General features: G+C 43.9%; 1 protein-coding gene across 2 annotated transcripts in view; it reads left to right on the forward strand.

Moving 5' to 3' along the window:
• The first annotated feature begins 325 nt into the window (after positions 1-325).
• Positions 326-22,408, forward strand: part of Add2 (adducin 2) — a 100,702-nt gene continuing 78,619 nt past the window's right edge. For both annotated transcript variants that reach the window (XM_090336738.1, XM_090336739.1), the window contains exon 1: positions 326-573. The gene's annotated coding sequence lies outside the window, so the exon portion shown is untranslated. The remainder of the gene's footprint in view (positions 574-22,408) is intronic.

Genomic DNA, 22,408 nt, shown 5'->3' on the forward strand with positions numbered 1-22,408 from the left:
TAAATTCACCTCTCAAATATCAGACTTTTTGGGTTGCTTTGTTTTTAGAATCCTTGGACGGGGCAGCCCCGAACAGAACCCCGCTTCTCCCTGGTAGGCAGGGCTGCTGGTGGGCGCTGGGCTCTGGGAACGCGGTGGCCGCGGGCCGTGCAGGGTCTGCGGCAGGCAGGGCAGGCGGGAGGGCGGGCGGGGACACTGCAGTAGCCGCGCTGGACGCCAGCCGCGGCCCGCTCGAGGGGGCGCTGTGGGCACCGCCGGGCCGCCTTTTGTCAGCGCGCACAGCCGAGAGCTCTCATTTCCTCCCAGCCTGCTGCGGGAAATGGATTTCATCCTGACTGCGGGGCCGTGAGGGGCCGGCGAGGGAGTCGCAGCCTTTTGTCAAGCAGTGGCAGCCTCCGCGCTGAGCTGACCTCCGGCTGCCGGAGGTGCTGCGCTGCGGGGCTCCGGGCAGCCGTGCCCGGCGGCGACGCTGCAGGATGGCTGGGCAGCGCTGCTCTGCAGAGTAGCTGGGCGGACTTGGGACGCGCATCCCCACAAAGCCAGACTGGAGATGGACGCGGCGTTGTGCGGGAGGTAGGGCGGTCTCAGGAAGGGGTGGTGGTGCTAATAGCTTCGGAGAGCGGTCAGCATCCCGCGGCTGGCTGGTCCAGCGCGAGAAGGGCTGTGGGCTGTGTGTGGTTTACACCGACAGCTTTTTGGCGATGGCGGTGTAACGCGGAGCTCTTTGGAAGCTGGGGCGGTCTGGTGTTGCTTTTACCTTGATCCTGATCTGATCTGCCTCGCCTGGCTGGGGACCACCCCGCCCCTCTTTCCTTCCAGCTCTGCTGGCCTCCGCCCTTCTGGTGAGCCGGGCTGTGGGCTCGGTGCAGCCTGGGCTGGGATGTCCTCCCGGGGCCACTGCCCCGCTGCAGGCGCAGGGGCGCACACGTAGCGGGTGTGGTGCCCGCAGCGAGCCCACATTTGGATGGGGGTGACTGGCGTGTGAGCAGCCCTCAGGGTTTGCATTTTTTTTATGTGATTCTACTACTTGGGGAGGGGTAAAGGCTACTGTCCTTGAGGAGGTGTTACTCGTCTGTTTGTCTTGAGCTTCCAGAGAGGAGACTACCCTGAGTCCAGGAGGCAGTGTCTGCTCCCCCCACCCCTCCTTAAAGTCTGCTGCTTGTTTTGAAAATCTCATCCACAGGCTACCTGGGGTTGTAGGGAAGGGAGGGAGGAGCAGACTGCTTTGGGATGCTGGTCAGACGCTCTGTCTGGCCTATTGTCTTGCTTTTTCTTCTTCTTCCTATTCTTAAATCTAATCTCCACCCTCTGCCAAAAATAAATAAATAAAAATTACCCCCCCCAAAAGCCACAGCCCACACCCTATCAAATTTCCTTAAAAATGTCATTTTTCTATGACACATGATTAATACCCATCTGTTTCTTTACACCCACTCTTCCCTCCGCTGGCGGTTTGTCATCCAAATGAGCCTTATAAACCCTGAAGTCAAAGCTCAGTTTCCTGTGAACCAGTAAGAGGGAGTTGTCTTGGTACAGTGTGGAAAAGGTGGGGGTGGGGGGGTGGGGGGAGACCGGTGTTGAAGTGATGAGAGATTCAGCTCCTTTCTCATCTAGCTCATGGAGATCAGTGGAATTTGTGAGAAGTGTTCACTTTAGTGGGATTTAGAGGTTATGCTTTGCTTAAGAAAAAAAAAAATAGCTAGTCAATGTTTGAAGTGAAGGTGTTTTAAATGAGTATGACCAGAGAAATTTCATCCTTATAAGTGACACCTCCCAATAACATGTGAATAACACAAACTGGAGATTATAAAAAGGGCAATATTGTACAGTTTCCTTTCTAAGTGCTTTTAACTTATTTAGCTATTTCTTTGTTTTACCGTACTAGGAATAGAACCACTTTAAGCCACAATGTCACTTCTGGGTTTCTGGTATTTAATTGGAGATAGGAGTCTCGCAGACTTTCCAGATTGGCTTTGAACCATGATCTTCCCACCTCAGCCTCTTGAGCAGCCTAAGCTCAGCTATTCTTAAGGCTTACAGATGATCAAATATTTTTGTTGGCAGAAGGCTTAATATTAAGCTTTTAAATATATGTATACATATGTATGTGTATATATATATATATATCTTTGGAAAATACATCTTTTATCTTGTTTCACAGAGGATTTAAGACAGTTTATAAGAATCCATAGATTATAACAAGGTAGTCTAAAGTAGGAAAAAGGAAATTCAGGTTGGAGACTTTGGGTAGGCCAGGAAATAATATCTTATTCTAAACCTTCTAGCAACTTATACAGAAACGACCTGCCCATGGCTCCTTCATTTCATTCTTCTTTTGGGGGTGGGTGGGTCATGGGCTTGAACTAGGCCTCGGCACTGTCGCTGAGCTCTTCAGCTCAAAGCTACCACCCTACACTTGAACCAAGCCCCACTTCCTGTTTTCTAGAAGTTAATTGGAGATGAGTCTCAGGTCCTTGCCTGGGCTGGCTTTGAACCTTGATCCTAAGATCTCAGCCTCCTGAAGCTAGGTTTACAGGCGTGATCCACCGTACTTGGCTCTTTGTTTTATTCTTTAATTCAGTTGTTTGCTCCATATTCAGTGAGAACCTACTATGTGCTGGGTTCTATGAGAATTTTTGAGAACAAAGAAGTAACTTGGGTAGATAGGGTTACTGCCCTAATGAAATTTAATGATAAATGGAAGAAATGGATATTGATTAAGTCATTTCTTGGCTGGGTACTAGTAGCTCATCCCTGAAACCCTAGCTAATTGGGAAGATCTTGGTTTGAAGACAGACAAGGCAAGAAAAGTTTGTAAGACCCCATCTTAACACCTGGATAGGTAGCTCATGACTATTGCCAAACTACTACAAGAAGCATAAATAGGAAAATATGGTCCAGGCCTGTGCTAGCAAAAAAACCCCAAAAAACAACAAAAAAAAACCAAGCCCCTATCTCGAGCATGATGAGAACAAAAAGGGCTAAAGACACATCTCAAATGGTGGAATGAAGCCCTAAGTTCAAACTCCACAATTAAAAATAACCCCAGTCAACCACAATTAGAAAAACTCTCAAAATGCAAAATTATTAACTGTGATAAGATTTATTGCAGGAAAAACACAACATAAAACATCATATGCACCAAATACTATAAAAACATTAAAAAAGAACCACCTAGTTCTTGATTCTAAAACCAGAGAGATTCTCCCAAATGCAGTGTTTGAGGTAAAGTCTGTAGTTATCTTACCAGACATGGTATGTGTCACCCATTTAAATTTTAGTGTCCCTGGTTGAGGTCACAATACCACACCACAGGTCTCTCATACCCTTGAGGATACAAGTATTTTAGGGGATTTTATATTCTCTAAATGCATAGCTTTATTACAGTAATATAAAAAATAAGCTGTGGACCATCTTGAAAGCCACATAGTGATATTGGGGCCTGAGCTTGCCTCTGTCTTTTGGGTTGGGCCAGGGGCAGGTCTGGCGAGTTGGTCACAGTACAGATGAATGTTGAGAAATTTGAATATGGGAGAGAGAGGGCACAGGCTTGCCAAACTCAAAAGAACAGATCCTGGTGACCACTGCGGTGTTGGCCGAGAATGAAGATATCCTGCCAAACTGACTTTCCTTTAGACCAGGTTGTAACAATGAGCAGCAGGTGCTGTAGTAAGAATGTAATGAATAAATCGCTGTTGTTGGTTTTAGCCATAACTGGATTATATTTCCCTTTAAAGCTGATCAAACAACTACCCAATAAAAGAACCTTACACCCAAGACAAGCAGTTTGGTATAATGCTTCCAATTCTAGTAGCTGCTGTAAGACCCAGCTAGACTTTGATCCCCACGTCAGTGAGCTTGTTCCTCCATTTCTGCATGGGCCTATTTGCTGGGGTCTCTGTTTCATTCAGCTACACGATTCCTGGCTAGAATCTGTAGTCCTCAAATGCCCCCCTCTCTTCCCTGCTTCTCATCTGACCACCGCTGTCTGTAGCTGATCTTTCTGAAACAGAAATGGAGTTTTATCATTCTTCTGCTCTCAGGATAAAGCCAGAACTTGTCTAGCACTGCTGCCTTCCCTCTTCTTCCTCTCCACTCCACTACGAGTGGACTGGCAACTACTTCCTCTGGAGGCCCACTCAAATGTCTCTCACGAGCCCTTTCCCCCATTGTGTTCTCTCACATCTTCTGTCTAATACGTTGGGTCTTGCAGAAAGTAAGTAAAATAGACAAACTTCTAGCAATACTGATTTTAAAAGGGGGCAAAATTCATCATGCTAGAAACAACATATGATTAGAGGAAAGAAAAGATTTAAAACCATAAGGATACTGCCTCGTTGAATCCCAACATGTGAAGTTCTTAATGAAATGGACAGGTTCTTAAAGTACCAACTTCATTACACACAGAAGGAATCGAAAGTCATGTTGCTGTATGGGGGAGAAGGACCATGTTGCAAAGATACAGATCCCCCACACTTCCTGTGCGTGGAAGGCAGCTCCTGGTAACCCAGAGCAAAGCAAGTCTGTTCCTATTTTCACATTCCTTTGGTAATTTTCTGTCAAATTTTGAAAGGGTGGTTTAAATGCTGGTGTTCAACAGTGAAATGTTTTATTGAAGAGAAAATCCATTCAAGTGCATTTGAATGTCACTCACAGATTGTTTTTCTGGAAGAACAAATGAAGTTATTGAACTTTGAGATGCAGTGGGGACTTCATGAAGACAGAATTGCCTTTAACAATGGACATAACTTTCCATCTGTGTTATTTTATTGAATATGAATTTCCTCCTGTTTGTTTTCTTTACTTGGCACAAGGCCCCCAGAAGGATTTGGCTTTTACTTAAATAAATCTACAGTGAAAAGACACAAGAGAAGCAAGGGTGGGTTCAGTTCTTTCTTCTTCACTGTGTCAGATGGCAGAGCATCCATACTGATTATCTCAGCATCCCTTTATTTAGAGTTCTCTTTCCCTCTGTATGCCAAGGTTTCGCTTCGCTTTTTGCAACACCCTCATTTGTGTCCTAAATTAGCTACATCTGCTACCATGGTTATGCGGTAGCCAACTTAACCATTCCAAGCTTTCTTGGCTTTTCTGGGCAAGACTTCCTTTCTCTTATTTTAGGAAATAGATCACTGTTTTTCTTATTTTTCTGTCTCCATATATATTTTTTAAAGATAGCCAGGTTGACCTAACCCAGGTTGTCCTAGAACTTGTGATTCTCCTGCTGGAATTAGAGGTGTGCACCACCATTCCTGGGGAAATTTTTAGTTTCAAGGCAAGACATGCACATAATTAATGAATCAAATAGGACTGAAAGGAGTTTTAATGGAAAGCAACAATCCCTGCCCCCACTCCTGTATCCCATGCCAAACCATTTTTAGTTTTGGCTTCAGTTTGTGATTACCTCTGTATCTTAATCTGCACATAAGTTGTTTCTGAATTCATTAACTACAGTCGTCATCTGGTGACTTTCTGTCATAAAAAGGGAAGACGCTTATTTGTGCTGAGCCTCATTGCCTTTCTCTTGATAATACCAGATGACTTATGTCTTAGAACCAGACTTTCCATTTCTTCAACTGTTCTTAGTGTCACTTGACTTTCTATTCAGAGGATCATACTTTACCACCCCCTACCCTTGCCATTACCTACTCTTTCACTCTGGCTTTACTATCTACTTACTTTTGAATTGTCAAAGTAGATATAATATTCATTCTATTTCACAATCATAGTCTGACTGTATGGTTTGTCCATGAGCTAATTGTAAAAGCTGAAAACTCCTGACGTTGCTCAGTATGGGAGTAGGCTGATATTCACTGCACAGTAAGTGAAGTTCTAGGATCTTATGTCCTTATCCAGGCTCCAGTATCTCAACCCTTAGGCCACTAAGTAGGAAGCATTCTTAGGGCGAAGTTCAAATGGATTCTGCTACCTTGAGAGCCAAAAGACAGCCCCTGAGAAAGACTTGCCTTGAGGGGCACCACCACTTCTACTCTAGTCCTCTCCTGCAATGAATGATGGACCTTTCTTTAAGAAAGCCCATGTGTTATTGAAGCTGATGAGTTCAGAAAGTAGCATATGTACACCATTTTGAAATAAAAAGGTAAACCATGTCTGAGTGGACAACTGTACGTGGATCAAGAGAGAGGTTGTATTGATGTGTACTTTGTGCTTGTGCTCAGCATCTTTTTCCCCCTTCCTGCTCTCTGTGGCGTACCTGCCATCTCAGACTTTAGAGCTCTGCCACATAGATTGGCTGCTTCCGTGGCTCTAGACTCCTGTGCTTAGAATGTAGGCCGAGTCTTCTTAGACATTAGTCACCAGTCTCCCATATGTTTTGTTGTCCTCTAGGAAGTTGTTGAAGTCTCTCCTTTGATTATGACCTACTTTCACGTTGTCATAGGATTGCTTTTATTCCTTATTATCAATGTAATGGAGTCCAGTGAGGGTTACATGAGCCAGCTCTTGCCATCTTGAAATCAAAGCCAGGAACATTACTTTTCAACCTAGCCATGCAAAGTAGTAAATTAAATTCGTGTCGTGGACATAATTAAATTCTAAGCCTGGTGAATTTTTCTTTGGCATAAAAAATGACCTGAGATAGCTTTCATACTTAATAATTGTTTCAGTATGTTCTCCAATCTAGAGTAGCCCAGAAACATAACATTCTTTTACTCCATTTGATTGTTGCTGTTTAGTTTACATGCAATTCTAACAAGCACACGTATGGCTCATTAGAAAGCAGAAAAACAGAAGCAATAGATTGATTAGAATGAAAAATTTGGCTAATAGCAGATAAGGGATTGGGATGAAATGAGAGTTAGAGGAAATGAACCCTTCTCTATGCACAGGTGCTGTGGAAGATCTTCTGTGAGGGCGGCTAATCTGGGAGAGCTTTGGTGTCCACGGCATGTGGTTCCAAGGAGATGGCTGTTGAGGAAAATCCCACAGTGCTCAGGATGGAGATCTCACTACTGTTTGATGGATGCTTGATTGCTTTCCCCAAATACCTCCCAACTTGTGCAAAAAACATGACACCCCTTTGACAAATCTGAAATGTTTATCACTTAAATGAAGCACATTCACGTTTACCTTGATTTTTATGGACCTCATTTGCTCTTTGGGAGCCAGGTTTGTCAGAAACTTAAGGGCAAGGAATCACTCAGATCATGCAGTTTCAACACAACTGCAGATAAGGCAGGACTGACAATGCTTGGCACCAACTGAGCTGCACAATGTGTGTGGGAGTTCAATATTTTTTTGTCTTTGAAATCTCTTTTTTTTTTTTGTGGGTCATGGGGCTTGAACTTGACCTGGGCAGTGTCCCTGAGCTCTTCAGCTCAAGGCTACGAACCTACCCTCAAGCCAAGCCCCAGTTCCCATTTTCTAGAGGTTAATTGGAGATAAGTGTCTCAGGTCCTTTTGTGCCCAGACTGGCTTTGAACCTTGATCCTCAGATCTCAGCCTCCTAAGTAGCTAGGATTACAGGCATGAGCCTGTAATCACTGAGCCCGGCTGTCTTCGAAATTTCTTTAACTGCACCTGGTCAGAAATGCATGTAATGAATCTAGGAATAAGATGGATTTACTAGATTTAGTCCCAGAAAATAAGAAACTAACAAATGAACCCACAGTGCATCCACACAAGGAGGGGCTGCTAGCATTTTTACCTGCAAAAGAAAGCTAGATTTTTGGGCACCAGAATCTATTCAGGGAATCTGGAGTTATAATACTCCATATTTCTGTCACCTTGGCGATTATTGCCTCACTTTCCAGCTTTAGCAATGATTAAGACTGCAAACAGGTTTTACACTCTTACTATATAGAGCTTAAGTTTGATAATGTTACAGGCTGCAAAACTTGTTAGTATAGATGACTATATTTGTTACCTTTAGTTCAAACTGAAGATACACCAAGCTTAAGGATATCAAAGAATTTATATCTCTATTATAAGGGGAAAGTAGTGTAATGTATAGAGTTTATCCCAAAGTAATTTTTTATGGGGGGGCAGGGCAGGATAACAAATGAAGATAGAGGTAAATTAGGATAGATGAGGTGGAATTGCTGATGAAGAGTGTAATCTATCATCTAACCTGGTACGTTTGTCAGGATGCAGGGAAGTGTGCTTTGTATAATAACACTAGTATAAGAGGCATACTCTGGATCTTCTGGGCAAACTGCAGGTGACAAAGTAACAAGTCTTTGGGGTTCATTGTGGCATGTTTTAAAAGTTCATGTATTTTCTATTTTTCCATAATTAAAACCTACTGTTTTATACTATGTCCTGTTTTACTAGAATTGAAGCTTTTCTAGTTGAATCATTATGTTAACAACTAGCCAACTCCAAGCAGAAAATGAAAACAACTAGAGACCATTGTTAAAGGGTAGATGTATTAAGTTGATTTATAATGAAGCACAAATCTACAGATTTTGAAACAGTGGCACCCAGAAAGCAGTAGTTAATTAAATGGACGACTCATATGATCTGTAGCTTCCTTTCATGCGAGGGAGCCTGGTTGCTGTTGTGCAGTGGCATCCCAGGGATGCTATGGCTGAGTGGAAGTATCTCCAGAAAAGTGAATCTGCTGGCTGGGAGTTTGGCCTAGTGGTTAAAGTGCTTGCCTAGCATGCTTGAAGACCCGGGTTCAATTCCTCGGTACCACATACATAGAAAAAAGCTGGAAGTGGTGCTGAGGCTCAAGTGATAGAGCTCTAGCCTTGAGAAAGTCCAAGGACAGTGCTCAGGCCCTGAGCTCAAGCCCAGGACTGGCAAAAAATTAAGAAAAAATTTTAAAAAAAGTGAATCTGCTGGAACAAGAGCAGGACTGAGAAAGGAGGATTTCCATTTGCGGAGCGAGTCCACGTGCTTATCATAATTGTCATAGTGCCTCTCATATTTGAGTCTCCATGACGTTTCCCTTGCCGAAGTACTCATTTAAAGTGAGTCTGACTTTGAAAAAGGTTTCACTGTCCCTGCCCCTTTGCAATTCTCATGATTCAGTTATCAGCAGATCTTCTGATGCTTTTCATAGCTTGACTTGTGGTAGGGTGGCCAGGAGAGCACTTGGACAAAGTTGAAAAGGTGGGCACTGTCTTTCAGGATGTCAGTCATGTGATTTCTGGCCGTCGTAGGTCCCAGTGGAGGTGGACTGCGAGTAAGGTTTCTTGTGCCTAAGCTGAGGTGGATGACTGCCCAGCCTCCATGTGGCAAGCAGCAAGGTGGCTAGGATTACAGGCATGAGCCACTGTGCCAGGCTTTTCCAGAAGGCTTTACAGGAGGACTTTGCAGTTTGCATTGGGAGGTGCTGCACATAATCCCTTAGGAAGAGAGGAATACTGATTCCATTTGATTTTATTACTCCGAGTTCTGTTTGTTATATTGTTAGTTCAGCAAATACCTTTTTGAAGTAGATATGTGTTTTGATAGCAGCCTCACTGTTAATTTTTACAGGGTGAGGTAAGTGAGAGATGCTAAAGAAAAGGTACGATTAAATTTGCTTGAGGCATCCTAGTACCAATAAGTAATTGGACACAGTATCAGTCCACACAAATTGACTGGACCCCTTCATTTGCAGCCACTGTACAGAGAGTGAGAGGCTACCCAGAGCCAGGAGTTCCCGCTCCAGTCAGGAAAGAAAAACTAAACACGCACTAAACAAAGGAATGAACAGTGCCAAGCACTGATACCTGCTGTGCAGAAGAGAATTCTGGCAGCACAGTGACAAAAGGAGACTGCCTGGCCTGTGTGGCCAGGGAGGGCCCCTGGGAGGTGGAGCTCTAGTGACTGGGTCAATGGATTGCATGATGACTGTGGGCATGCTCACTGTGCTATGTGAGGTGACTACATCAGCTGAGAGTGAGATGAGCAGCATATTAGGACCTGAGAAGAGATGAACAGAGTCTTGAAGAGTCTATGCCAGGGACGGGGCAGATTTCTTGCCAGTGGTAAGAAATCATGTAAAAGGGATGGAAGACATTTTTGAAGTGAGTCCTTCCTACATAGTTGTGTGCAAGGCTCAGTAGCTCAGGAACAGGTAGAAGCAAGAGAATGCAGTGTTTAACCAAGGTTTATTCAACCTGTGTAAGGGAGTGCTTATCTCAGGATCATTTCATTTAAACTTTGTAGGAAGGAGTAGAAAGAATCAAAGAGTAGAAAGAAGAGTAGTGAAAAAGTGACCGTGAGGTTTCGGTGACTTGTTTAATTGCTAGGCTGGGGATACCAGAGGAGGTGGACTGGAAGGGCAGGGCCAAAGAATGAGACATTGACACCAAGATGGTCTGACTAGTGACGGCAGGATATGATGTATGAGACTAGGCTATGAGGCCTACACCTGTAATCCCAGATACTCAGGGATAGAAGTAAGATCATCACTGTCTAAAGTTGGCCAGGGTAAAAGTGAAAGGTCGTATCTAAAAACAAACTAAAGCAAAAAGGGCCGGTACTGTGGGCTCAGTTTCAAACCTCACAATTGTCCCAAATAAATCCCCCAAAGCAAAACACGCAGGGTATGATCATGGCAAGAAATGGTCAAGGTTGAGGTGGGATGAGAGGATAACTAGTGTCAAAAGCCATGTGGATGTGAGGCTGGTATCAGCAAGTCATTGTGGAAGTGGAACCCATGAGGAATGTGTAAGGATGGTGATGGAAGTGGGGATGATCAACCAGGAGCTGATGTCATCAGAGAAGGAGGGGATTGACCAGGAGAAGGAGAGCCAGTTAGAAGGAACAGACTGCCAGTGGGAAGATGCATACTTCCACGGTGATGGGTTTTTGAAGGAGGAGAAATAGAGGGAGGTGGCAGCTGTGGGGTTCAAATAGGGTTGTATACACCCAGACAGCCCTGAGAATGCAAGGTAAGAGGAATACACAGGATGAGGACTGAGGAGATAATAGTGTGTTTTTTAATTTATGTGTCACAGAATGTTTTTTTTTTTGCCAGTCCTGCGCCTTGAGCTTAGGAAGCTGAGCACTGTCCTTGGGCTTTCTCAAGGGTAGAACTCTACCACTTGAGCCACAGCATCACTTCTGGCTTTTTTCTAGGTTTGTGGTACCAAGGAGTCGAACCTGGCCTTCATGCATGCTAGGCAAGTACTCTACCACTAGGTCAAACTCCTGGCCCCCGGAAATGGGTTTTAGATAGCTGGATTAGGGAGTATTGCCAAGAATTATGTTTGGAAATCATATTGGATTGGTTTCCAACGAGGAAGGAAGGTAACCAAAGAGGTATTACTGACTGGGCATGTTCAAAACTCAGCCACAGACAATTAACAGTATCTGGTGTTTACCAGAATATTCTGTCTCAGGAGGGATCTCCCAGCAGTTCTTGTGCATGGTAAGAAAGAGAGGAAAGACTTCTCCCCTGAGGCCTCTTGCATTTTCCCATCTCTAATTCCCACATCACCCTCAGTCATAAATCTCACGGAGGAGGCAGAAGGCTCCTGTCCTTTTGTATCACTGTCTTGCTCTGATGATTCCCTTGTATATCTTTGCTCTGCTGCTCCTGACCTTTAGTGTAAGAAAATGCTTACAGGAACAAAGAAAATTAATGGGAAAGATGTGCCTTCTCCTGTGTCATGTCTGTGTACACTAGTGCAGAAAAGTTTTGGAGGGATGCAGCATACTAAGGGAACTCTAAGCTGAGCCTGCTCCAGGGCTCTCACCTGTCTTTGCTGTATATGCTGTTCTGGAACGCTAGTCTAGGCCTTCAATTTAGATTGCATTTATATTTATGTGGTACCGAGTCCGAAGTACTTCTCCTCACAGCTCTAGTTCAGTAATTTTTTGGATTTTAACGTGCACCATGAATCATCTGGGCAGACTGTTAAAATGCAGGTTCCAATTCCATAGTGCTGAGGTGGCCTGGGTCTCTGCATGGCCACCCAGCTCCCAGGTGGTGGTGCTGTTGCCACTGTACTGGTCTTTGGATCTTCCTACTTGGGAGCTATGTAAAGGTGTAGAATTGTGTACCCATTGCTTTCCTGACATTGCTAGCGGGATGTCTTACAAGCATGTCAGGCCAATGCTAACATGACCCTGTTAGAGTTCTTGATTTCTTTCCTCACTTTTCTCGCTGCATATTTCTTATATTGTCCTTAAAGTTTCTCAAGCCAAATATGCTGGAGTTGTCTTTGGTTCTTTATTTCCTTCAGTTTCTCAAACAGTCCAACAGCAAATCCTGTTGGTTGGATATAACAATGACTACTTCCTCCATATCAGATCATATTAGTAATATCTTTATCTTGATATGTATTACAAGTCTAATCACAACTACTTCATGGGAGTAGATGGTATTAATTTTTTTTATGAGAGAAGTAGATCGATCATAAACAACACATCTTTAGGCTTGAGTAAATGAATAAACTTTATACTTGTGTCTCTCCATAGAGCTGAAATTTGTGACTTTAGAAAGCTCAGCTTAGGTTGTTTGGGAGTGACACCTCTGCAGCTCTGTGGCAAGTGCACCCAAGGATGCTTTTGGGGTGGTGGTGGCAGTGGTTGAGGGCCGTGGTGGTGAGGATAGCGCTGGCCTGCAGGCCTGTCTCCTGAGGCAGACACCAGTATCACTGAGTGCTCTGCAGCTTCTGTTTCTTAAGTCTCTGGGCCTGGACTGCAGTCACCTTGTCTCTTGTCTTCCCAGGCTGGGGATCCCCTGCTTGGGACTGCAGCTGTTCTTTTCACTAGCCTCCAAATCCCATTAACTACCTTTTCAGTGTTTCCTTTGGGAGAGGCCAGGGTAGCTGGATGAACTGTCTCAGGGAGTCTCCAGTGAGGAGAACCAAGAGTCTGTGGTCTTTTTAGAGGGTCCCATGGGGCTTAGGTGGAGTAGGGGTTGTTTTTGCATAGATGGGGACTTCCTGAGCCTTCTGAGCCATGACTTGAACTATAAGAGTCAGCTTACCTCAGCCCTTTCATCCCAGTTAGCATAGCATGCATGAGAAGAAATGTCCCTTAGGGTGTTGGAGAACCTGATGACAATTTTTCCAGGATTGTTTGACCAATGAAAGAAAATATGAGATAGATACCTTGGAGAATATATGGAACAAACTCAGGAAAAAGAGTATCTCATCTCTTTAGTTGTATTCCCTGTCTGTCCTTTCTCACCACTATCTTCATATTTTGGCTATGAGGTCTGGGCCAGAAGATGGTATCAGTGAGTGACAGCAGCCAGTTCTGTGTCTTGGGGCTGGAGTGCTGGCCACATCCTGCATCCATGACTCATGTCCAAGAACTGGGTGCCTATGGGATCTAAGGAGTATTTGTTGCATATGTTCCAGCAGACCTAGCTTCTGCAGAAGGTATTATTATCTACAGGGATAACATTGCCTATGCAGTGAAGAGCAGGCTACCGGAGCTCCAGAAGAGGACATGGAGAAGTATATGGACTTCCTATGGCTCTTGGTGAGTGTCGAGTCCTACTCTCAGTTCCCTGTGCTGGGGTTTCTGCCTCTACTCTTTGAAGTACACATATCATCAACCTACGCATGAAGATTCTTCTCTTGTTTGGATATCTGCACACTCCTTTTGGACTCTCTGACAAGTAAAATTTAAAGTTGTCTTGAAGACAAGCAGTTCTCAAGAGTCAAAGGGTGCTTGGTTGTACCTTGTCCTCACTGACCTAAGCTAGGATCTGAAGCATTCTGGGGGATGGAAGTAGAGTTGATGACAAGTCTCCCAAAGTCTGGAGCCTCCAATTGATCAAAGACAGATAACCCTTCAACATCTCCGGATCTTTCTGGTAGCAATAGACGTCCTCTTCTGTACAATTACCACATCTGTGCCTTATAAATCATTGGTTTCTTTCAATATCACTCCTTAAGCTGATATACAAGAGACCAAGGGAATATTACCAAGGAATGCAGTTTCAGCTCCATTAATGTGTGATGCCAACTTTTCCTCCATCCTTGCTCACAGCATCATAGAGGCACTTTGTAGCTATAGTCATCACCTGACATTCACATTCTAGGCTCCAATTGTTCAAATAATTCACTTTGCTCCAGGTTCTAGAGCAAGAGCCATGGCACACGTTACAGCTCATATAATCTAGGATACAGCAGCTGCTAATTTGAAATTGTTTGTGTTGTTGAATATACTTTGAGTGAGATATGGATTGGAGGGCATCCTATAGAGTTAGACTTGGGAAGAATAAAGCCCTGATCCCCCAAGCAGGGGGAAGCATGGCAATGGGACTCAAAGAGCAGAGAGCACAAGGATAAGCCACCATCCATCCATCTTCAGGGGTGACCTCTATCTACACTGAGCATGTGAGCCTGCACAGGACCTCTCTGGTAACCAGCCACGGCAAGTACTTGTGTCCTATGAGTCCCCAAGTGGAGGCAGCGTCTCAAGACTACCATCAACTAGTGTTCCTATTTTTTGCGATGGAGAAGTGCAATCTGCACAGACCCTCATGAAATACTAACAGCATATTTTGGAAGATAGTATATCTCCAAGTAGTAGAGGTCAGACCCACCAGAAAGTCCTCCACCGAGGATTTTTTGTATGACAAGGAAGAACATCTTTTGCTCAGAACTTTCTGGATGACCAATAGTGACAATTATCCATCACAGACCCCCAAGTAGTTTATATCTCTGCCCTGGGGAAGACAATCTGTGCAGACCCTCTTTGATGATCAATAACTGCGATTGTCCAACCACTGTATGCCCTCAAAGAGTCAAGGTTAGAGCTTTCAAACGGATACCTACTGGGCTCTTATCTCTGCCTTCAAGGAAGGAAATGTGGGCAGAGTAACCTTAGTGCCCAACAACAGCATAATCAACTTAAAAACCTGAAATCTTACAGGCCCAAGTTACTATACTCAACGCCGACAAGTCTAACTCAGCAGCAAAGAGATTAAACCTCAAACACACCTCATCCAACAAGAAGGGGCATTGTGATCGTGAGTCCTCAGAGAGAAGGCCAAACTCCAGGTTCTCAGCTTCAGAAATTAATCCCTCAGTTAAGGGCCAAACTCTTAGCCTCCAGTCTGCCAGGGCCAAATCTGCTATTGACAAAGTTAAATTACACAGGTCTGTCTTGAGTACCAACAGTGTGCAACACACCTCCAGTACCCCATTAATTGAAGGCAGGTGCCATTGGAAACCTGGCTACTGAGGAATGTTCAGCAGTTGAAGAAATTAAAGGCATCCTCCAAGGTTACCAAGACTCAGGTAACCTTGCCATTTGACTCAGGCCTCTCAAATGCAGAAGTCACCAAGACTCTGCAATTTGACTTAAGCCTCCCAAGAACAGAGGGCACCCAGACTATATGATCTGACTTGAGACCCCCCAAAAGCGGCTGAGCCTCCTCCTCCCAGGGGTAACTTGACAGCTGAGGATACTAAATTGTGCCAGGCCACCTCAAACACCAAGAAAGACCCTGAAGTAAAGAGCTGCCCATTTATGGACAACTGTGCTGAATTCAGAGCTTAGTGTCATTTTACAACTAAAGAAGGAAAACAACACTTTAAGGCCATCTTGCTCAGTAAGAGTGCAAGAGCCTGAGAGCTCTCAATTAGTTGAGGCCCCAGCTGTTGAAATCCAGGCTGCTGGATCTAATTCAGCAGTAGAATACACTAAATAAGGACATACTTCATGATTGTCCCAGATATCATCCACACACATCAAATATTTTGTGATCAAAATAAAATTTGCTCCAAACTACAGAAATTGCCCAAATTGGAAAATAACTGGGAAAACAGTGGAGGTACCAACAAACATGGATGGCACTTGAGAAACTAAATCTGTCAAGAAAAGGTGCAACTTGTTGATGGGAATGTAAACTAATGCAACCACTCTGGACAGCAGTTTGGAGATTATTTCCTATGACCCAGCCATACCATTTCTCAGCATCTACCCAGAACACAAGCCAAGACACCATAAAGACACTTGCATATCCGTGTACTGTTAACAATAGCCAAGTTATGGTAACAGCCCAGATACCCTACAATAGATGATTGGATCCAAAAAATGTACTATCACAATGGAATATACAATATGAACAATGGAATTTTTTTAGAGGTTTTTTTTGTTCTTTATTTGCCAGTTGTAAGGCTGGAACTCAAGGCCTGAGCACTGTCATTGGACTTTTTTCTAAAGGCTAGAGCTCTACCACTTGAGCCACAATACCACTTCCAGCTTTTTTCTACGTATGTGGTACCGAGGAATTGAACCTGGGTCTTCGTACATGCTAGGCAAACACTCTACCACTAAGCCAAACTCCCAGCCCCTGCACAATGGAATTTTATACACCATTAGAAAAATATGTCATTTGCAGGGAAATGGATGGACCTAGAACAAATCATGTTAGGTAAGCCAAGCTCAGAGACAAACGGTGCATGTTTTCTCTCATGTAAAAGGTAGATCTAAAACACACCAGCACATGATAAATTATACAAGTCTCTAGGCATTTACATGTAGACCAAAAGGAGATATTCTCAGGGAAGAAGACAAAGGCATAATACCTACGTGCTTTGATCATATAAAATAAAATTTACTGAAATGAACTCCAGGGAATATAAATGAGGGTTTTCTTCGTTGTTTTTGCTTTATTTTGTCTTGCTTGTTATTTATTAGTCTTTGGGAGGGCAAGAGGCACAGAAATGGATGGATAAAGGGTGAACTATACAATTTGTGGGTGGAGGTGGAATGAGAAAACTGGGGGAAGGAATGACATCCAAAAATGACTTATGTATATCACCTATATAACAAAAAAGCTGCAACAAAACAGGAAGCAGCCACATGAACAAAATTTGTTAAAGGCCATCATCTCTCCTTTCTGGAGTTTTCTCACATGTACTGAGCTGAGTGTGTGTGTGTGCCACTAGAGGAAGCTTCCCCCCCCACCCCCAAGATTATGGAGCAGCAGAAGAAAAGAGAAGTCTGCATTAAAGTATATGAAACCAACTACAGACCTTAAAGAATAACACTTAAATATTTATAGAAGGTGCTAACTGGAGGTGAAAACCGGTTACCAACAATTAGTCATGCTTTTCAACCAAAGGAGGTACTTAGATACAATTGTAGTGTCATAGGATGAGAAAACTAAAAATGATCAACTTGCTAAGAAATGGAATGAATTAATGAATTAGTACACAAAAGACAACCTCTTCAAGCCCGGCGTGGTGGCTCACAACTGTAATGCTAACTACTCAGTAGCTGAGATCGGAGGATCAAGGTTCAAGGCCAGCCCAGGCACAAAAGGACCTGAGACTCTCCAATTAACTCCTAGGAAATGAGAAGTGTGTCTTGGTTCAAGGGTAGGGTGGTAGCTTTGAGCTGAAGAGCTCAGGGACAGTGCCCAGGCCGAGTTCAAGTCCTATGACCCACCAAAAAAAAAAGAAAAAGGCAATCTCTTCATAGAAAACTGAAGTAGGCATTAAACACCTGAGAGCCTATCAGATGAGAAGACACAAAACAAGACAACCTGGGTTTGTCAGGGAGATTTGTTATGAAGCCTTTGATATCAGACAAGATAAACAGAAGACACCAAAGCCAATAAAGCCAATTTGTCCGTCCAGAGGCGGAAATTAAAAGTCTAAGTAGAAACTAAAGGAAAACGGAAAAGGTTGTGTATATGTGGGGGTGGGGATGAGAAATGATCATGTAGGAGAAACTGAAAGACTGATATGAACCTAACAGTAATCAATACCCAAAAGATGCTCCAGTAAGGATTCACTTGTCTTGCCTAGCAAGTCAGCAGTTGGCTGGGGTAGCAGCTCAAGATGGCACTGCCATGACCAGGCTGCTGTCCTCTGCTTGCCATGCTCAGCAAGTGGTGTTGCTTCTCATAAAAGCTCGCCAACCAGCTACTCCCTTTCCAGTCTTCTACCTTCCACACAGAGAGGAGGAGTACTTGGGGAAGAAGAAAGGACGGTATTTCCATCAGGAAATGAAACTCTCAGGATTCCTAGCAGAATTTTTCTTGTACATTATTGAGCAAGGATTATTTCAAATGGTTGCTGCTTATATCAGGAACAATTGGTAGATCCCGTTTTTAAGTGAGCTTGTTTCCTGAACAAACTCTAGGTTCAGTTAGGAAAGTGAATAGACAGCTAACACACACACACACACACACACACACACACACACGTGTAATAGTCTAGTCCTTGGCCAGTACATGTGGCCAGAAGAGGGCCCTTGTTACACTTGGTACCTGCTGTCCTTCCAAGAGGGTGCTTCCTTTTGAATTCAGGATTCTAGAATTAGCTTCCAGCTTAATCCTTCGAACATTTTAGCTCAGTACAACTCAAGCATTTTGAGTGCTCAGGCTTACATGGCTCCATGTAATACTAAGAGCTCTTTAAATTATTTAATGGCTTGATGTATGTTTGTACTCCTAAGCTAATATCATTTTCTTTAATGTGTGCTAATGGAATTTGGAACGTACCTCCCTATAATCTCCCAAATCTCTTAACCATGTTGCTGCCTTTGTGAAAGGAGCCCATGCAGAATGCATTACGGGTGCAGTGCTGGCCAGTATTCAAGCTACAGACCCTGAAGCTTCTACCTCTTAGACCACGGGTATAGGAGACCTGGGCAGTGGCTAGGGTCTGCCATGATCATGTGAGTGGGCATAGCATTCTAATCACAGGGAAGCAAAGCACAGGTCTTCATCCCCAGATAGGAAGTGCTTGGTCTTGTATCCCAGATGGACCCGAAGTGAGGCAGAGGAAGAAGCCATGTCTTTCCTTTTGATTTTCTTCCTTTCTCCCCTACTCTTTCTTCCCTCACCCACTAGGGTAACTCCATGTCTCCTGACAACATGAAACCCAAAAGATACAGACACAGAGTACAGATTCAAAACCAAACCAAACCAAACCAAACCACCATCTTGTCAGGAAGGATTCAAAGCTCTCCTAGGTTCTGGGCATCAACAGGATGCCTGCTTCTATCCACAACACCATCTCCAGAGTATTTCAAAGCCATGATAATCTATGCTATTAGAGATTTCCAGGAAAGCACAGGTCATCACAGACCTCATGTGGGCAGGCAGCGGCTGAAAGGATCCTTTTAGCATTGATAGCTGGCTTAACTATACAAAAGAAACATTTACAGTGGGAATCCATTGAACACAAAGGAAATTTTATTTGAATCATTAGTGTTTACAAGGTCAGAAGTTGTAAATGGCTCCCAACCACTGGCTTGTAGAGAGTTAACTTATTTGGAACACGATGCATGTGGAAGTTAGGAAGGGTAACAGTAAGAGACAAAATGAGTTTTTCTTGCCTCAGTGACTGCTGGGAGGTGATGGGAGGCACAGGGCATGATGGGAGAGCACTTACCCTACAGCTTTGGCATCTTGGGGATTGCTTCCTGTGTGAATCATCTTTGGTCTGTAAGCTTCCAGACCATAGTGCCCATTTGCTAAATCATCGTTATCTCCCAGCTCGTCGCCCAAAGCCTCCTTTTGTCTTGAAAGCCTGTGAAGGTGGGGGTATGGCTCAAGTAGTAGAGTACTTGCCTAGCAAGAGTTGGGCCCTGAGTTCCAAACCCCAACTGCCAAACACAAAGTAAGACAAAAAGCTGTGAGGTTAGTAAAGACTGTTGTAGAGCAGTGATATCCAAGTAAATAAATCTCAGGTTATCTGTCTCATCAAAACCATTTGGCTTAGGCACTAATCTAGAGGCTCAAGTTGTGGTGAAGGATGGGGGTTGGATAGGGTTTTTGCCTGGGGCTGATTTTGGACTGTGCTCTTCCTGCTTCTGCTTTCCACAGCTGGGATTACAGGTGTATGGCAACATTCCTGGAACTCGTCCTACCTTCTAAAGCTGATAGTGAGGACGAACAGGGTTAATGTACCGTGTGCATGCCTAGTGCCATTAACTGATTCATGAGTGACAGCCGCTGCCAGCTCCATGGCTGCTGATGCTTTTTCCTATTTGCATCTTCTTTAAAAGCCCTAGAATAAAGGGCAAATTGAGTGGTATGCCAAGTACTGCCATCAAAGACGGTCACCCGAGATTTACCATGATAAATAATTCTCACTCATGAGTGTTATAAGCACTCAGAGGAGAAGCCCATTAATTCTGCTCCACAGATCAGAAAAAACAGGACAAAGTGGGTGACATCTGACTGGGCCTTCCAAAGAGAGATGGAATAGTTCAGCTTGGTTCCTTCCCCTCTTGGAAGAATCCTTTCAAGTACATGAGGCATGTTATTTATTGGTGGGATTTTAGAAGTGATTATTGCGATAGCAGACTCCATAGCTCATTATTCTTAGGGTTCTGGAAAGAGCGTATCTATTGTTTGCAGCTCACCCCATCATTTACATAACCTGTAGATTCTGTTTCACAATGAATTTTAGACGAAAATCACCCTTATCTTGGCATCTTCAGTGAGAGGTAGTTATGTAACACATGCAGTTAATTTGTTTTTCTAATGATTGGCTACAAGGGTAGGGCTCGGTTTCTCTCCTCTCTGCGGGGTCTTTTTGTTGTCCTTCAGAGCACACCTCACACATGTCCTTGATTGAATGTGACTGATTAATCATAAAAATGGTGACATTCCTTGGGGTAATCGGCATTATATAAAAAGCATCACATCTGCTGTGCTTTCTCAAGAAAGAGACAGGCAATATGCTGTTAGCACAGACAGCTGCTCTCTTGAGAGGGCCGTGCTGAGGGTGGCATCTGCTCTCTCCTCCCACCTGCTCCCCTGCTCATAACACTCCCCTGTTTGGTTTTGTTGTTGTTGTTGTTTTGTTTTTGTGTACTGGGATGTTAGAAGCATCTTTGTGTACTCAGAGGTGTATAGGCTTGAGGAGGAAACCAGCCTTTCGCACCTCCGCTGCTGTGCTTTGTGTCACTGTCCCCAGCACCTACCCTGCGTCAGGGATGGACTGGGAGTACTTGACTAGTAGGTTTTGTTCTCTTGGCTGACCAGCAGGCACATCCAGGTTACACCAAGTCCTGTTTGAATCCCCAATGGAGTCACCATTCTTTGGCTCCTCCTTTTCCCAAGGCCAAACTCCATCATTTCTGCCTGATACCTGCTGCCGCATCTAACTGCCTCTTCATGCCCGCAGGTGCCCTGCCTTCTCCCCATACTCTCTGCCTCATAAGCAGCCAATATGAAAATTGAACCATGCTATCCTGGTTAAAGCCCATGGGTGCTTCCTGTTGTTCTTCATAAAAAGACACGATTCCTCTCTGCCCTAGTCTCATGGCACTCACCCCTGTGCCTACTCAGCTTTAGCCATCAAATGTTTTCTGGCTGGAGGGTCTTTGTGCTCGCCGTTCCCTTGGCCTGCAGTGCTCTTCTAAGGGTTCTTCATTTGTTCTTTCTTGTCACTTTTATAGAATCCTAACTTGTACCTCCTCCATGGATGATCTCTCAGTGTATCTATGTGTGCTATGCATATACACATGTATACACATGTATCCATACATGCCCCAAAGCGGTATAATCATGGTATTTTCCAAATTGTTTGAGCACAGAGCAGACACATGACTGCCCATTTCAGTGTTACTTTCCAAGACCTCCTTTTACATAGCCAAATGCAATTTTTGACCATGGTCATTGACATTTGACCTCTGCCATTGACAGTTCTAATATTCTCTAGAACAAAAAGAAATAATTTTCGGATCTAGGACTTGCTCCTAGATCATGCCTGCCTGGACTCCTTGCATCTGGAACAATTCCTTCCTCTCCTCCTGGCCTTGTGGCATTTCATATTTTCAAGGTCCCCGGCCAGTGCTTGTGTCACATTCTTCAATTAGGGCGTGTCTGGCAGAGTCTCGGAATTGAGCTCATGTTATGTGTTCGGGGCAGGATGTGAAGGGAGGGTGCTGCCCTCTTTCCATGTACTCTTCAGGTAGCCCATCCTGGCTTTGCTGGTATGTGTCAGACTTCTGTCCTAGAGCAACATTTTATCTCTTGAGATTTCTAAGTCTCATGGAAGTTTCTTTGTGACTGGATATATTTTTTAATTGTAATTAATAGAAGGGTTACATTATATTCACCAGATAGAAGGTGCATTACTTCACACACATTGATACCCCTTCTCAAGTTTTTGTCCCCCATTTCCTTCCCCCACCCCTCCCCTCATCTTGTTTTCCCCCTTCCCTATCCTATTTTAAATAAACATATATACAATATATCAGATAGCAAGGTAAGATACTGTAACAATATGAGATAACCAAGGGACAGCAAAAGAGATAAGAAATAACATAGTACATTAAAAACAACAATCACACATTATATGGCTCTTGTTTCTATATCCTGGAGCTCCTTTCATTTAGCCTCATCCTATATGGCCTTATGTATTTAGGTTTTGCCCTATTGTAAATCTCTGCTAGGAGAGTCCAAAGTTTCTACTAATTATAACAAATGAGGGAAACCATTGTGCCTATGTTGCTTTGAATCTGGCTTACTTCACTTAATATGATTTTTTCTAAGTCTTTCCATTTCCTT

Source organism: Megascapheus bottae, chromosome 7 (genome assembly GCF_031878675.1).
Source record: "Megascapheus bottae isolate mThoBot1 chromosome 7, mThoBot2.hap1, whole genome shotgun sequence".
In the NCBI taxonomy this organism is placed as follows: domain Eukaryota; kingdom Metazoa; phylum Chordata; class Mammalia; order Rodentia; family Geomyidae; genus Megascapheus; species Megascapheus bottae.